Genomic DNA, 15,606 nt, shown 5'->3' with positions numbered 1-15,606 from the left:
AATTGGTATTTTCCCTTTTATAACTACTATTTTTTTTGGAATTGTCAGCCGTGAGGGTCGATGACTCTTCAATGACCTTAAAAACTCTTGCCAATGATACCAATTCTAACTGGTCATTTCACTACCCACCCCCTCCTTAACTCCTCTGCCTTTGAATTAAATATCAAAATAAGACGCCCTTTCGCCCTCCTGGAATGACGAAGCAGTAAATAACCTCAAAGTCCAAGGAGTTAAGCTAAAGTTGGCCCCGTGGCCACGCTCCCAAACAGGGCTTCAACTGCTTCTGCGAAGGGTGAACCAACATTGTAATGAATGGGCCTAGAAAATGAAATAGCCTATTTTGAGTTGCTTTAAAATAAGCAACTTATTTTGGCAATGACTTGTGGCATATTAATTGCTATCAGTAAGGGGAAAAATATGTCTTGGAGCGCTCCTTGCGCATTTCTAAGAGACACTTTGGAGCTGGGTCGGCTACACGGAAGGCTCTGAGTGAGGATTCCTATGGTCAGCTAGGCTGTCGGGGTGGGTGCAGAGGGCTTCTTAGTCAGGGTGCTCCAAATGGCCTTTCACCACAGCTTGGCCTCCTGATGGGGAGTGGTGTGGGCCAGTGGGTAAAAATCATTACACATTGAGATTTCATCCCAGATTAATTTGTTTGGATTTTAATAAATGGAAAAAGGAGACTGATGCTCCTTCCTTGCTTCTTCTGACCATCTTGGGCTTGTTTCTAATTTGAGAAAAGGGAGATTTGTTTAGCAGAAAACCGTGTAGGGTCTTTCTGCTCCACTAGAACACAGATCTCATGAGGCCAGGGATTTTGTGTTGTTCCTTAATGCATGTTGAGTAAGCAGAATAGCACTGAGACGAGGTGTGTGTTTAATCCAAACTGTCAAAGGAATGAATCAGTGAAGACCTTGTCAGGAAAACCTGAAAATAGAAATAGACAGAGATTACCGGGTATTCTCTCTAGCACACTCTTTCCGGTTATTTGATTGTATAGAGTCGTACACTTTCATTTCTTCCAGCTAGTTTACATACCAGCTTTATTCGCAGATTCAGGATCCTGGAGGGGCAGACGTAGCTGCTTGAGTGTTGATGGCCAAGCCTCATAGGAATGGAGCCAAGGGAAAATTCTCTTCGCCCGTGAAGATGGATATTCAGTTCCAGCCGGTCTTGGAAGAGGGGTTCGACGGCCCCACCCCTCTGACAGCTAGCCCAACTCATGGAAAAGGAATGTACTTTGGCACTGGCAACACTTGGATCTGAGCTTCTTCCTTGCCATATACTGTCTCTGTGACCTTGGGTGAGTTACTCAGCTTCTTTGAGGGTCAGAGTCCTCATCTCTAAAATAGGATGAATATACCTACTTCCTAGCACAGTGTCAAACAGAATGAAATCCCTAATAAACCTTGCCTTTCCTTCTTTGTTAAAAAACACTCCACTCACTTCCTGCCATCATTCTGCCTCACCCCAGCCCAGGTTCTTGACCATCCCAGCCCACACCTTGCTGTTCAGTTAGCTTTCTGCGTTTCGGGTACCTCATTTACAAATTATATTTCTGCTTTCAGAGCTCAGTGTGGCCAGGACAAGTGCAGTGTAGACGCTGAAAGGAGGCAAAATGAACAACATCCCTGCACACGTGTTACGTGACAACACGGAGGTTAACAGCATGCGTCCAAAGTCAGAAACACTGGGTTCTTATCCCAGGTTACCCTCCTTCGAGTTGAATGCCTTCAGCTAAGTGACATCCTTTCTGAGAGTCCCAGTTTTGTCATCTGCAAAGTGGGGATTTCAGGGGAATCAACTTTCAACTTTTAAAAGTTATCCGTGCAACATGACTGGCACTTAACAGCTGGGCAGTAGTGGCAGCTAAAAAGGAAAATGAACACGATAAAAAAAATTCTCTTTGGAATTTGGCAATGAGAGAGCACCAGTGCCATTTCTTCATCTCTCGTCCTCCACTCCTCATTTTTTCTTGGAAGTTAAAGAAGTAAGATGTCAGCCTGGCAAAGGACCCAGCCTGGCAGCATCTGGGTCCCTGCTGAGCTTCCCAGCATATATGTGGGGAGCTGTTGCAGGGCCTGTCAGGAAGTCAGGCTACTAATGAGGTGTGGGGTTCTGAGATGTCATTTCTGGCAGCTCAGCTTTGATTTGGAGTGAATTGAAAGCAATTCCATCACCTTAGTGTGAGCAAGCAGCTGAACAAACCCCTTGTTTCAGTTAGCCATTGCTGTGTAACAAATCACCCCCAAACTTAGTGGTTCAAAACAACCTTTTATGGCTCATGATTCTGTTGGTTGGCAATTTTGGCAGGTCTCCCCTCAGCAGGAATGGCTCATTTCTGCTCCTCATGGAGTTGGCTGGTTTGGCTTGACTGGGGCTGGAGATTCCAAGATGGCCTCATTCACAGGACATTGTGCCATCTGTCACATAGGGCACCTTGGTTCTCTTCCATGTGACTTCTCTCTCCATGTGGTCTCCCAACATTCAATAACCTAGACTGGGCCTCCTCCCATGGTGGCAAGAGATCTCCTTCTGGAAGTTTATCAGAAGGTGTCAGGGTTCTGGAGGTCTGACCTCAGAAGTGGGACATCACTTCTGCCACATTCTGGTGGTCAGAGGAACTCGCAGGGCCACCCAGATGCAAGACGAGGCGAAACAGGCTCCATCTCTTGATGGGAGAGGCTGCTCACACAATATAAAAGGGCATGAAGATGAGCGGGATTTCTGCAGCCATCTTTGAAACCATCTACCACAATCCTCCTTGTAGTCACAACAATCACATCCCTCCCACATGCAAAATACACTCCCTTCTCCTGCACAAATCACATACCATTACAACATTAGTTAGAAATTTCAAGATGTAGTCATTGAAATCAGGTCCAGATGCACATAAAACTCTTTACATGAAGTTCCTGAGAGAGCCATAAAGTAAAAGGACTAGTTATCTGCACTCCTGCACCCAACGTACAATGGTGAAACAGGGATAGAATAACTGCAATAGATACTCCCTTTCAAAAAGAAGAAGAATGGGAAACGCATAGCACTTGTTGGTCCATAGCAATTCTGAAATCTAAACTGGGCATACGTTGCTAGGGCCCTGTGCTCTGGGGAGAGGGGGTCATGAAATATTAGTTGCCCATGACCCAGTTCTTCTCCCTAGAAGAGTACCCCTGATTCACTTTTCTTCCCAGCTTTTTTTCTCAGCTCTCTGGGCTCTTAGCTTTGTCCTTTGAGAGGTTCTTCCATTTTCTTAAGAAATGGTTCACATTTGCAGCTGAGTGTACCTTACAGAATGTTGGGGGCCCCGAGGCCCTCTTTTCATTTTAAACGGCCCAAGTGCCTTTTGATGCAGGCCAGTGTGCTTTCACCAATACAATTCTCTTAAAATATTTGTTGGTTTTTTTTTTTTATCATTAAGATTCCAAAAAAAGAGTCACCTAAAACAACAACAGCTATTTATCTTGCTGGATTCAGCTGGGTAGCTCATTCCTGCTCACACGGTGTCATCTGGGGCAGCTCAGGCAGAGCACCAGGATCTAGCCTCAAGGAAGTCAAACTGGCTCTGTTCTAAGAGAGCTCTGTTCTAAGAGGTGGGCAATCCTAGGCGTGTTGAGATGGAAGCTCAGACTGGCACAGCATCTCCGCTGCTGCATTCCCTTGGTGGGGGAGGTGAAGTGTGTATTTGAACTTCCCCTCTCCCCCATTGCCATCGCCTTCTGTCTCCCTCCCATATCCCTCTGACCTCTACTGGTCAGGATACCTCAGTTCGAAGCAGCTAGAGGGTAGTTCAGGGTTTCTTAACCACCGCACTACTGACATTTTAAGCTGGGTAATTGTCTTGGAGGCTGTCCTATGCATTGGAAGATGTTTATCACCATCCCTAGCACCTACCCACTAGAAGCCAGTAGCATCTCCCCTCCCAGTTGTGACAAACAAACGAAAATGTCTCCAAACATAGTCAGATGTCCCCTAGCCGGCAAAATTGCCCCTGGTTGCAATCCACTGTGACAGTGGAAGGACCACTGGGCTTCATGATTTTAGACAGGCCTGGAGCCTCACCTTGCCAGGTATTAGCTGTGTGATCCCACAATATGTTTAATCAGCCCCCGTGATCTTCTCTGTAAAGTAGGGGAAACTATCCATTGTCCTCCTCCACGAATAAGATTTTGTGAGAACAGAAGGAGATTTTGACTCTGTAGAGCCTGTGTAACTATCCTGTTAGGATTTAGAGGCCTGCTTAGTATGGTCTTGCCCAGGCACTGCTCCATTGCACAAAGCCTTTCCTTCAGATCGAAATTACTCAGGGGCTCTGACAGCTATCCATGGTCACTATTAATATTTACCATCATAGCTATTATAGCTATTGTTTATCAGATGCTTCAAGCACGCCTGACAGAACACTGCAATTTATACTCACTATCTCAGTACTGCTCACCGCAGCCCCCCAAAGGTAAGGATTCTTGGCCCTGTTTTATGGAGACGAAATGGAGCTACAAGAAGACAAAGAGACCTGCCCCAAGCTAGGAGGTGGCAGAGCAGACGAGATACGTTACCTCTCCCAGGTGGCACCTGCGTCTGACTAGTCAGAGGATCAAGAGAACAGAGCCACCTTGACAGCTGGGACAAGGACACAGAGGGTCTGTTGAGGGTTTGGGGAGGCCTGCTCAGCCCCCATCATGCAGGCAGCTGCTCCACAGCCTGGACCCACAGCCCAGTGATCACTGTACCAATGATAACTTCCTTTACTGAGCACCCACTATGTTAAGAGCCCTATGTGAACAATCTCATTTAACTCTCACAGACAGTCTAGGAGTTCAGGACTACTATTGTCCCATTTTACAGATGAGAACCCAGAAGCCCAAAGAAGTTAAACAACTGAACCATAGTCACACAATCAGGAAGTGGTGGAGCCAGGCTTCCCACACAGACCTGCGGCTCTCAGGTCTCTTTGCATTTCACCCTCCAGTTGCTCTGTGCTACTCTCTCCCAGAAGTCAGGGTCCCAGGCACCTTGGATGTGTACGGTCCTTCCCTGGCACCCACATGAGTTAATTCCAGGATGCTTCTTTGGGGCCTGCTCTGGCATCAATCTCGACAGGCAAGCCCTTCAGTCCTTTCCTCCCAGCAGACAATGCTTTGGAGTCTCCTGTTGTTTTATTTCTTGCTCTGCAAGCTCCATGCTGGCCCAGGAGATGGCTGTCTGGCACATAAACTTGGTGTTGGGTAGACTCACGGTGCTCGTTCACTAAAAATTAATGGCAGCAGGCGTTCACCCTACCCTGGCTGGCCGCGTCTCCTGGGCAGTCACTGCACAGCCCAGCCTACACCCTACCACCCAGCGAGGACTCACGCTGCCACCAAGAAAAAAATAACTGTAAGACGCCCATTAGGAAGGAAGGAACTGCGGGGACTGAGTGGCCTGCTCAGGCGATGAATAGGTTTTCTCAGCACACAGATAAACAGTTTATACTTCTGAAATCCTGTGTTTGATTTTCACATCTGCTCGCACTCTAGAGATTGGCACCGAAGGCAACCAACCTCGCCCTTCAGAGTGGCAGCTGGATGGAACCTGAAATCAGCTTTTTCCCACCCGCCCCACCTCCCCACTGCCTGAGCTGCGGGGCTGCATTTTTGTGTTGTTGCTGTTGGAATGTGCTTTAACTCAGGGAAGGAAGGTTGTTGAAAAAGGGAGATTTCTATTTCTTGATTCAATAAATACCCATTGAGGGCCTACTACATGCCAAGTGGCTCCCCACTGCATTTATGTGATGACAGCAGTTTGGCGTGGTGGAAAGTCTGATTGGGCATGTACTATGGCAGCATAAGACAAAGGACAGCTGGGACAGGAGACAAGCCTGGTTAAGAACGCTGCTCTTCCAGATAATAGGTTCCCAAGTGGACCTCAGGCTGCTGTTTATTTTTTAAAAAACTCATACCTTTTGAAGTATATAAAAGGAAAAGTTTTCAGATGATCAAATCTAGGAAGTATATGGTGGGTTTCCATAAGGGTTTATGTGTGTGTGATCTTTGATTTTTTTGTACTTAGATTGTTTTGTACTTAGATTTTTTTTTTTTATTAAGGCTTTACTTTTTTCAGAGGAAAAAATTGTCTTTTTCATAGCAAAATTGAGGAGAGGGTACAGAGATTTCCCATATATCCTCCGCCTCCACATGTGCATGGTCTTACCCATTATCGACCTTCCCCACCCGCGTGGGACATGTATTACAGTTGATGATGTTACATTGATTCATAATCATCACCCGAACTTCACAGTTTACATGAGGGTTTCCTTCTTGGGGTTATACATTCTGTGATTTGGACAAATGTATAATGACATGTGGCCACCATTACAGTATCACACAGAATATTTTCCCTGCCCTAAAAGCCCTCTGTGCTTTGCCTATTCATTCCTCCCTTCCCCCCAAACCCTGACAACCACTGGCCTTTTTAACTGTCTCCGTAGTTTTGCTTTTCCAGAACGTCATAGAGTAGGAATCTCACAGATTCCTTTCAGATTGCCTTCTTTCACTTAGTAATACACATTTAAGATTCTTCCACAGCCCTTCGTAGCTTGATAGCACATTTATTTTTAGAGCTATATAATATTCCATTGTCTGGATGTACTACTGTTTTTTTATCCATTCATCTATTAAAGGACATCTTGGTCGCTTCCAAGTTTTGACAATTATGAATAAGGCTGCTGTAAACATCCAAGTGTAGGTTTTTGTGTGGACATAAGTTTTCAAGTCCATTGGGTAGATATCATGAAGCATGACCGCTAGATCATATGGTAAGAGTATATTTAGTCTGGCAAGAAACCACCAAATTGTTTTCCAAGTGGCTGTACCATTTTGCGTTCCCACCAGCAATGACTGAGAGACCCTGTTGCTTCAGATCCCCACTAGCATGTGGTGTTGTCAGTGTTCTGGATTTGGGCCATTCTCATAGGTATGTAGTGGTATCTCGTCGTTTCGCGTAGGCCCAGCGGCCGTGGCTCACGGGCCCAGCCGCTCCGCGGCATGTGGGATCTTCCTGGACCGGGGCACGAACCCGTGTCCCCTGCATCGGCAGGCAGACTCTCAACCACTGCTCCACCAGGGAAGCCCTCACTGTTGTTTTAATTTACATTTCCCTGATAATATAGGATATGGAACATCTTTTCATATGTTTATCTGCTGTCTGAATATCTTCTTTGCTGAGGTGTCTGTTAAGGTCTTTGGCCCATTTTTTAATCAGGTTGCTTGTTTCCATAAGGATTTTAGTCTCAGAATTGGTTATTTGACCTTGGGCAAGGCATTGCTTATCAACTTCCCCGTCTGTATAATGGGAGAAAGGCTACGTCAGTGTATTTGTTTGTTTTCCTTAAAATAGAACTCTTTTTTTTTTTCCAAATGAAATTGTTTCTGGAAACCCAAAATCTAAACAGAGTAACAGGTGCAGCTCTGGGAGCGGATCTGGGACCCCAGCACTTGAGGTCCTGCTCCTTCTTAAGAATCTCCAGGGAAACACAGGACTCTATAGCATTGTGTGACATCCCTTGGAAGACATGATTTCCCAGCTTTCTTCCAGCTCCGATTAGGAGAAGTGCAAAGTGAAAGAGAGAATTTAGGCTTGAGACCGATTCTTTGTACTTGTGGAACACGGTATAAAATCTATCCATTGCAATTTCCACTCCATTCAGAGTGACTTAGGTAAAAGGAGGACTTGACTGGTTCCCAGAATCCAAAGGGGCCCGTGAAGCCCAGCCAGACTGAACTACCAAACTGCAGGGGGAGCAGAAATATATCTGGGCCCCCAGGACCTTCTCATGCCTTTTTTTTCCCCCAGAATTCTGCTTCCCTTCTTTCTCTACATGCCTTCTTCTACCCATGGTGGAAAATGGTCACTGACAGATTGGGGCTTTTGATTCCATCCCTGGAGACAGTTTGCCTCTCTTTCCTGCTTCCAACTGTAAGTCCCCAGCAGGGTCTCTGACTCATCTAGTTTGGGTCAGGTGCCTACTTCTGGACCAAGCAACTCTGACCAGTGGGGTAAAGTCATATACCACTCCCTGTGTGGTAAGGGAAGTATTTCCCAGAGGAAGTGGAGGGGTCACTGGACACACAGAGCAAGTGGGTGTCCATGGCCCTTGTCTGAGGCTTTGAAAAGCTGTGGCACACAGATTCTTAACCTTCGGTCTGCATGAAAATCCCCAGGGGGTGGTTAATACCAGGACTCTCAGGTCACAAGGGTTTTGCTTCACTAGGTCGGATGTAGGGTTCAGGAATCTTCATTACTAACAATCTAAGTACATTCAAATCTTACTGATCCTCAGACTACAGCTTGAGAAAGGTGGCAGGGGAGAAAGCTGAGCTTTTCTTGTGCTGAAAAGAAGGCATTTATGCTTCAGCTAATCCTCACCCTTCAGAAAACAGAAATGAGGACAGGCGGAGCCAGTGTCCAGAGAGCCAAATCAGACACTTGTAGCTCTTGTGTCACCCCACATGTACCTCATTTAAAAAAAAAAAAAAACTGCTGCCAGAGTCCTCGAGAGGCAAATTTCTGGAAGCTCCAGGAGATGCTGATGAAGACGTTGGCAACATCTAATGAAAAAAGAGGGGTTGGTCGCAATGGAGCCCTCAGCCTCCATGTGTGGCTCTCAAAAGTAGTATCCCCAAGGGCTTCCCTGGTGGCGCAGTGGTTGAGAGTCCGCCTGCCGATGCAGGGGACGCGGGTTCGTGCCCCAGTCCGGGAGGATCCCACATGCCGCGGAGCGGCTGGGCCCGTGAGCCATGGCCGCTGAGCCTGCGCGTCCAAGAGCCTGTGCTCCGCAACGGGAGAGGCCACAACAGTGAGAGGCCCGCGTACCGCAAAAAAAAAAAAAAAGTAGTATCCCCAAATATAGCCCCATGAACCAAGGGCCCTGGCCCAAGTGTTTGGGGCCGAGAAGTCAAGGGGTGGACCATCTTCAGAAAGGGAGGCAAGCAGCCTGATGCGTGTCCAGTAGTCAGGGAGCCAAGATGAGTGCTTCAGTGACGAATGGTGACGGGGATTAACGAGGGCAGGTAAACAAGGCTGGTAGAGCATTCACTCGCAGGAACGGCCTGGGATGGATTCATGAATGTTTTTGGTGGTTTATGAGGGGCTGAGAGATTCGGTACACCACAGATCTCTTACGGCTCAGTCCTAGAGCTATCGAAGCTGATTTGCATTCACATCAGGGGTTAGTCAGGGACACAGAACCCGCATCAGATAGTTCAGTCAGGGGAAATTCACAGTGAACCAAAGGAGCTGGATGAGCCAAAAGAGCAACCCTAGCTCTTAGCACCAGCAGGAAGCTGCTGTTCCCTCGGCCATCCAGAGGGAGCTGGGACCGGGAAGGATGCGGCTGCCCAGAAGGAACCAGAACCAGCAGAGCCAGAGTTGAGACCATGGAAGGACAGCTGCCTCACAGGAGGCTGAGCCAGGCAGGAGATGGAGCCGCTGCCCGGAGGAACCACCAGAAGCAGAAAGGAAGGGCGAGGTGCTCTGGTCAACAGTTTCTTGTCAGCGAGTACCATGTTTCAGGCCAAAGTCTGTGTTCAACAATGAAGCAGATTGGTCATGAGTGCAAACAGTGGCGTGACAAGGTCACGTGACCCATTCCTTGAAGTTCATTTTGCCTAATCCCCAGCTACTTCAGCTGGGATACAGACCTTCCTGGTTGTGCCATGATATTATTCTCCACAATTATCCTGCTCAGATACATATAAAGCCTGACTCTTGAACGTAAAAACCCTTCAATCATGGGAGGCCGCACAGTGGTACCCATTCTCTTCCGAAAGGTCACACATCTTTTCTCAGTAGATTAACTTTTTATCTCTTAATGGTGTTAAGGAAAGGTCAAAGCATCCAACAGATGGAAGGTGGAAAGCTTCTAGTGCAGGAGATCAATGTTTCCAACATCAATCTAACTCCAGAAAGTTCTTAATGATCATGGGTGCAGTTCATGGGACACTGCAACTAAAATGATACATTAGCATGGTAGCAAAAAAAAAAAAAAAATTGTGTAGAGCAGGGTGTTATATCTGCTTTGCAAAAGGCCCCCGGCTTTCCTCCTGAAAGCGCTGAGCTGCACGGGCAGTCTGTGCTTGTGGGATTGAAGACTATAAGGTTTGACGGCTCCTACTTGGAAGAGAGGCGTTCCCGTGCTTCTCGTTATCAGTTGAACTGTGCTGTTTGTTGTAACCACCCCGGCGCACACAAGCGGAGGACAAATGGACAAATAAGGACAACTAGATTTTCAACCAGTGATTCTTGGGGGTCTTACAGGAAAGGGTGGGTGCTTAGATGCTCGGGCACTGAGGCATTCTGCTTGGGGAAGGAGGGAGGGTGACAGGCTGCGGTCCTCATCTGAGGTGGTTGATGCCCGGGAAGGGGAGGGTAGGCATAAGGGGGTTTGGCTGCCCAGAGGGGTGAGGGTGAGAGCCTTGGGGCTGCCATTTATTTATCGGATTATTTGCTTAATGCCTGCCTCCTTAACTGGACTATAAGTTCCATGAGGGCAGGAACTTAAATTATCTAATGTTATAGGGCCAGACATGTGGAAGGAGCTTAATAAATTATTCTTGAATGAATAAATGTGTGAACAACTGAATAAAGATTCCAGTGCCAAAGCTTTATTTTCCCAGTCCCCGTTTAGCCTTCATCTAAGGTGGGACATTTAAGTGCACTGATGGGCTTTGGGCATGGTAGGAAGTCTTTCTCAATCCCAGTCTCCCCATAATTCCATTTGAGTCCTGGGTTTTCATGCCTTGTGACTTCCAGACTAATCTATAAGCTCCCCGTGGGCCTCCTAACAACTCTTGCTTACCAAGCTGGCACAACACTGGGACCTGGGGAAGATGAGGCCAGGACCAGTGGAAATGTGACCTCCCATCCCTGTTACTGGGTGCCCAGCCCACTGGGTCCAATGACACCACGGGGTGGCCAGGGCTGCCAATCCTCTCACGGGGTGGTGAAATGATCTCTCTTCCAGAAACAGGATGGCTGGCTCCTGGGTCCTAAAACAGACCCAAGGGGGCCCAAAGCAGAGGCCTGGGATCTGCGCTGAGGGTAAGAATGAGGCTTATTTCCATAACTTCAGAAACAGGAGGCTCAGAAAATGACCGAAGATGAGACGTTAGGAAACAGATGGATGCACAAGTTTCCACTGGTAGGAAATGTAGGGCGGCCGCCAGCTGCTCACTCCACACCTGGGTGGTTTCTCCGAGAGCTGGGCCTCAGTCAGCCCAGGGACCCCTCAGAGCAGCAGCGGGAGGGGGCACGCAGGGAGGCAGGACCCCCGTGACTACAGACCTCCCTCTCCCAACCACAGTGTGAGTACCTCGAAAACTGGGGCTATAACCAACCTTGTGTTCCCAGCCAGCGACTGACACGGAGTTCCTTCTATGTAAATGCTGAATGAATGAATGGACCTCACAGGCCTTTCCTCCTGCTTCCAGGATCTAAGACAGAAGTACTCACATCAGCACCTGTCTTCCAATGCTGGCTTCCTGGCTTCCAACAGGTTAACATTTTTCCTAGTGGGGTTTGGTCAACCACACCTCTTTCCTGCCACCCCTTTGCTCTGCCGTTGAAGAAGGGGTCTGTGAGCTGTCTGCTCAGGAAGCTGGAGCCCTCGGCCTGATTCTACCCTCACTGACCGTGGGGTGTGGGTCAAGTGATTGAACTTCACTGAGTCTCAGTTTTCTCATCTGTAAAGTGGGATAATCATGACACTCGCCTTGTGCTATTGCTGTGAGGATTCAACGAACCATTTTAAGGGAAAGGATTTTTGTTACCATTTCCACCATTACCACCTGTGGGTATAGAGATGGGACAGACGATCGGCTGAAACTGGCAGGATGCTGAGAGAAGGGCGAGGGTGAGGGATGTGGGGTTTGGGGGGTGGTTTTTGCACCCAGGATGCAAAAGCTCATAAAATCAATCTACTCTGTGCAAATAGAGATGACACGTTCCCTCCCGAGGGGTGCTTCTTGGGCTCCTGGGAAGTCAGTGGTGACAAAGTACAGCCAGGGCAGGAGCGGAAGTCCCCAGGACCACCCCCCGCTGCCAGCGCTCTGCCCTGGTGGGGGGCATGGGCCAGGCTGCAGGTCTGGTCTTGGGAGGACCCAGAGTGAGACCAACTCGTCTTTTCTAGTACCCACTAGCATATTGACGCACTGCTTATCCTCTCAGAAAGCAAGCTGTCTTCTAGGAGAGCAGCATAGGGTAACCTGAGCTGACAGCATTTCCTCAGGTCCTTTGCTACTTACCTCTTAAAAAAGGAATGTCCTCTCCCAGCTGAGAGGGCATTTGCTTGGCAGACTTCCAGTTCAGGTTGGCTGGTTCCTCCAAACATCAGTCCTTCACCGGGTCCAGAAAGCAAACTGTCTCAACTCTTGACATTTAACCGAGGAAATCCACGAAGCTGGCTGCGGGTGCTTCAGAAATGACTTCCGGAGAGTTATTCTTTGCAGAATGACTAGGAAATGCTTTTCCGGGAAATCGTGGCATCTTCCTGGAAGAAGGCCTGGATAGGAAATGCTGGCCTCTGGGACACAACCTTTTCTCCCCCTGTAATCACAGGGCTTCTTGGCCTAGGAATGGTTCAGTCTTCTGATTTCGATTTCTTCTACCCTGCAGGGGACAGCATTGGGCAAAGAACTGTGGAATTCATGTGATAAAAGAAGAAACATTTGCTTCCAATTAGCCAAATTATTGTTTGCTAATTGAAGTACAAAAGGGGTATTTTTTTCTCTTTGGGTTGGTATAAGCATCCCTTCCCTTACATCTCTTTGATTGAGCAAAAAACGCTTTTGGAGTGTTTACTTTAATCCATACATCATTTTCCCGATTAGTAGTTGTTCAGTAATGTCCCTGCTCACTGACGTAAGCTTTAACCAGAGGGTGGTTTGTCATCAAAGCTGCAGAAATTGATATATGTTCTATAGGCACTGTTGGGTATCTCACGCTGGCTGGATTTTTAAAATATGGATATTTGTTTGGGGGACAAAAATGTATCTACCATTATATTATAATGATATATGCTTTCTATTAAAGATGAGTATTGTCTTAGGTCGGATTTCTGGAACTAGAGATGGAGATTTGCACACAGGACATGTTCTCAGAAACAATACTGTTAGGGAGTAAGGAGATCTTGGAGGCGTTGGGCAGTTGGGCAGTTGGGCAGATCTTGGAGAGCACATCTGATGTCGTGGGGAGCATTGTTGCTGGGATGACCCTTCAGAGATGTCCCAAATGGAGACAAAGAGGCTCGACTTTTATGCCCCAACAGTACCCAGTCTTGTATCTGAGCTGCCAGGGAGGGAGGTGTAACCTTGGGTGAACTAGGTCCGTCGTCCCCGAGAGGGGAGCCCCTGTGAGCGGCTAGCAGCCGTCACTCCAGGGTGGGATGGGAATGAAGGGTGGGGAATGACGGTCTCAGTCCTGAAGGGGCATCCAGGCAGCACACCCCAGCATCCACTACACCCGTATGTTACCAAGTCCAAGCTCGCTCTGCTCGCTGCATGACAGGCCAATGAATCGGAGACGAGGTGTTGAGGCAAGGAAGGCGACTTTATTCGGAAAGCCGGCAGACCGAGAAGATGGCAGACTAGTGTCTCCGGGGAACCATCTTATCGGGGTTTGGATGCCAGTTTCTTATAGAGCGCAGAGAGGCGGAGGAGATGGGGAAGTAAAGTAAAAAGGCCATAAGTTTTGCAGATATCCCCCGGAATGGCCAGCCTCGGGGAGGGGATGTGTTAATTTCTTCTCTCCTGCAGCCAGCCACAGGTGGGCGGGGTCAGATTGTCTCCCTGCGAGCTGATTGGAGGCACTTTAACATTCAGGCAGAAGGGAAGGGTTCCCTGAGGCAGGTCGTTGTGTACTATTATAATGACAACAAAAGCAACGAAAAGCAAAGGTTAAAGTCAAAGAAACAGATCCAACATGGAGTCCGATTTAGCTCTTCCCTGTTAGCACATACACACAAACATATTTTAAATGCAAAATGGAGATTGACACATGTTATTTCTGAAGACGCATCTGAAAAGCCAATGGAGACCCGTCTCAGCTTTAGCTACTTGGATGCTGTAGTCCTCAAACTCCTAGAAGGGAGCTCTGCAAAGCCTATGGTAGCTTTGTTTATTCTGGGCAGATGCAAAGAAGTTACCTCTGAACTTCTGCCAGCGATCAAAGGAACTGATGGTGTATAACAGTTCCACGGGCCATCTCCTGCCTGCCCATCATCTATCATCACAACCCTCAACCTCTTTTCTGAGTGATGATTGCACCCTAAACACATAAAATTAATCACCACTCGAGGCCAGCCAGGTGTCTTGCCTCCAGAAATTGTCTCACTGCAGCGAAAGAACAGCTCGGATCTGATCATGTCTCATAATTTCATATAAAGAGCACTGTGGAGTCAGATGGGAGCCCCTGACAGGTTTGCCAAGTTCCAGGAAGCAAAGAGCCAACTCTGGCTTCATGGAAAGATCAGGAGGTAGTTGTTTCAGGGAAAAGCCCTGTTTCAGGTAAAGGAGGCACCCCTTGACTCAAAGCAGTGCTAATTAAATCACGGGCATCCAACAAAGGAGAACGCTTGTAGGGCAGAATCAGGTGCCCATACAGAACAGCTCTGTTCCTTCTAGAAACTTTATGATGGCTTCGCAGAAGTCCAGCGCAGGCTGGGGAGAAGCCCTCCAATTCCACACTTAGCCGCAGATTATTATGTGATCCAAAAAGCTCTGATTTTGAAATTCCATATGACAAGCCTTGCTTAACTTAACGGTAGCTGAGAGCGGCCGTCTCTTGTCCCCTGTATGTATATTTTATTTTAACTATGCGGCCCTCTGGCAACGTCCTGTATGTTTCAATCAATCAGAAGCCCCATTTGCCAGCTCCGTGCAGAGTTCAGTGCTTCTGAGGATGTGGCAGAGAGAAAACAATCCGAGAGATAGATGTAGAAAATGGTCGCCTTCATCTCATCACGTGGCATTTGCAATATCTGAATCCGGGAAGGGGGCACCTTCTTGCAATACACGAAAAAGCAAGATCCGCGAAGACCAGGCAGATTTTTAGCCAATGAGCTTGGCCTCCGTTTTAGATTAGCAGCAAATCCTTATAACGTGGCTCTAATTGAGAGCTTAGCTGTTGCTATTAAATTCCTTTTCAGAAACAATACGGCCTATGCAATTCCCCTTACTGAGAACATTCTCTCGTTCTATCGGAAATTATCCAAATGGAGGAGAATTAAGGCAAACACTTTATAAAATAACACTCCCCCGAAGAAAGATTGGCATGTTTGAATAAGAGAAGCCTCAGATAGAGTCTGTGAGTAAAATAAAGCCATCCTTAAGTGTCTCCGAGCTTTGCCCTGCCCAAGTCTGCATTACCATCCCACTGCCCCCTTCTCTCTTGAAGCCCAATAAATATGTTCTTGTGCCGCTTGATGCAGAAGAAAAGGAAACTGAGTTTCAATGAAGTGACCTGGGTGCCTCTTCAATCTCTATCATCTTGTCTGCTTAAAGTCCTTTGGAAAAATCCATTCCCACACAGACAGCCGGTGGGTCCTGGGAGAGCAGGTTTGGCTGCATCTCGACT

Source organism: Orcinus orca, chromosome 20, assembly GCF_937001465.1.
Source record: "Orcinus orca chromosome 20, mOrcOrc1.1, whole genome shotgun sequence".
In the NCBI taxonomy this organism is placed as follows: domain Eukaryota; kingdom Metazoa; phylum Chordata; class Mammalia; order Artiodactyla; family Delphinidae; genus Orcinus; species Orcinus orca.
Note: the sequence above shows the minus strand (reverse complement) of the source record.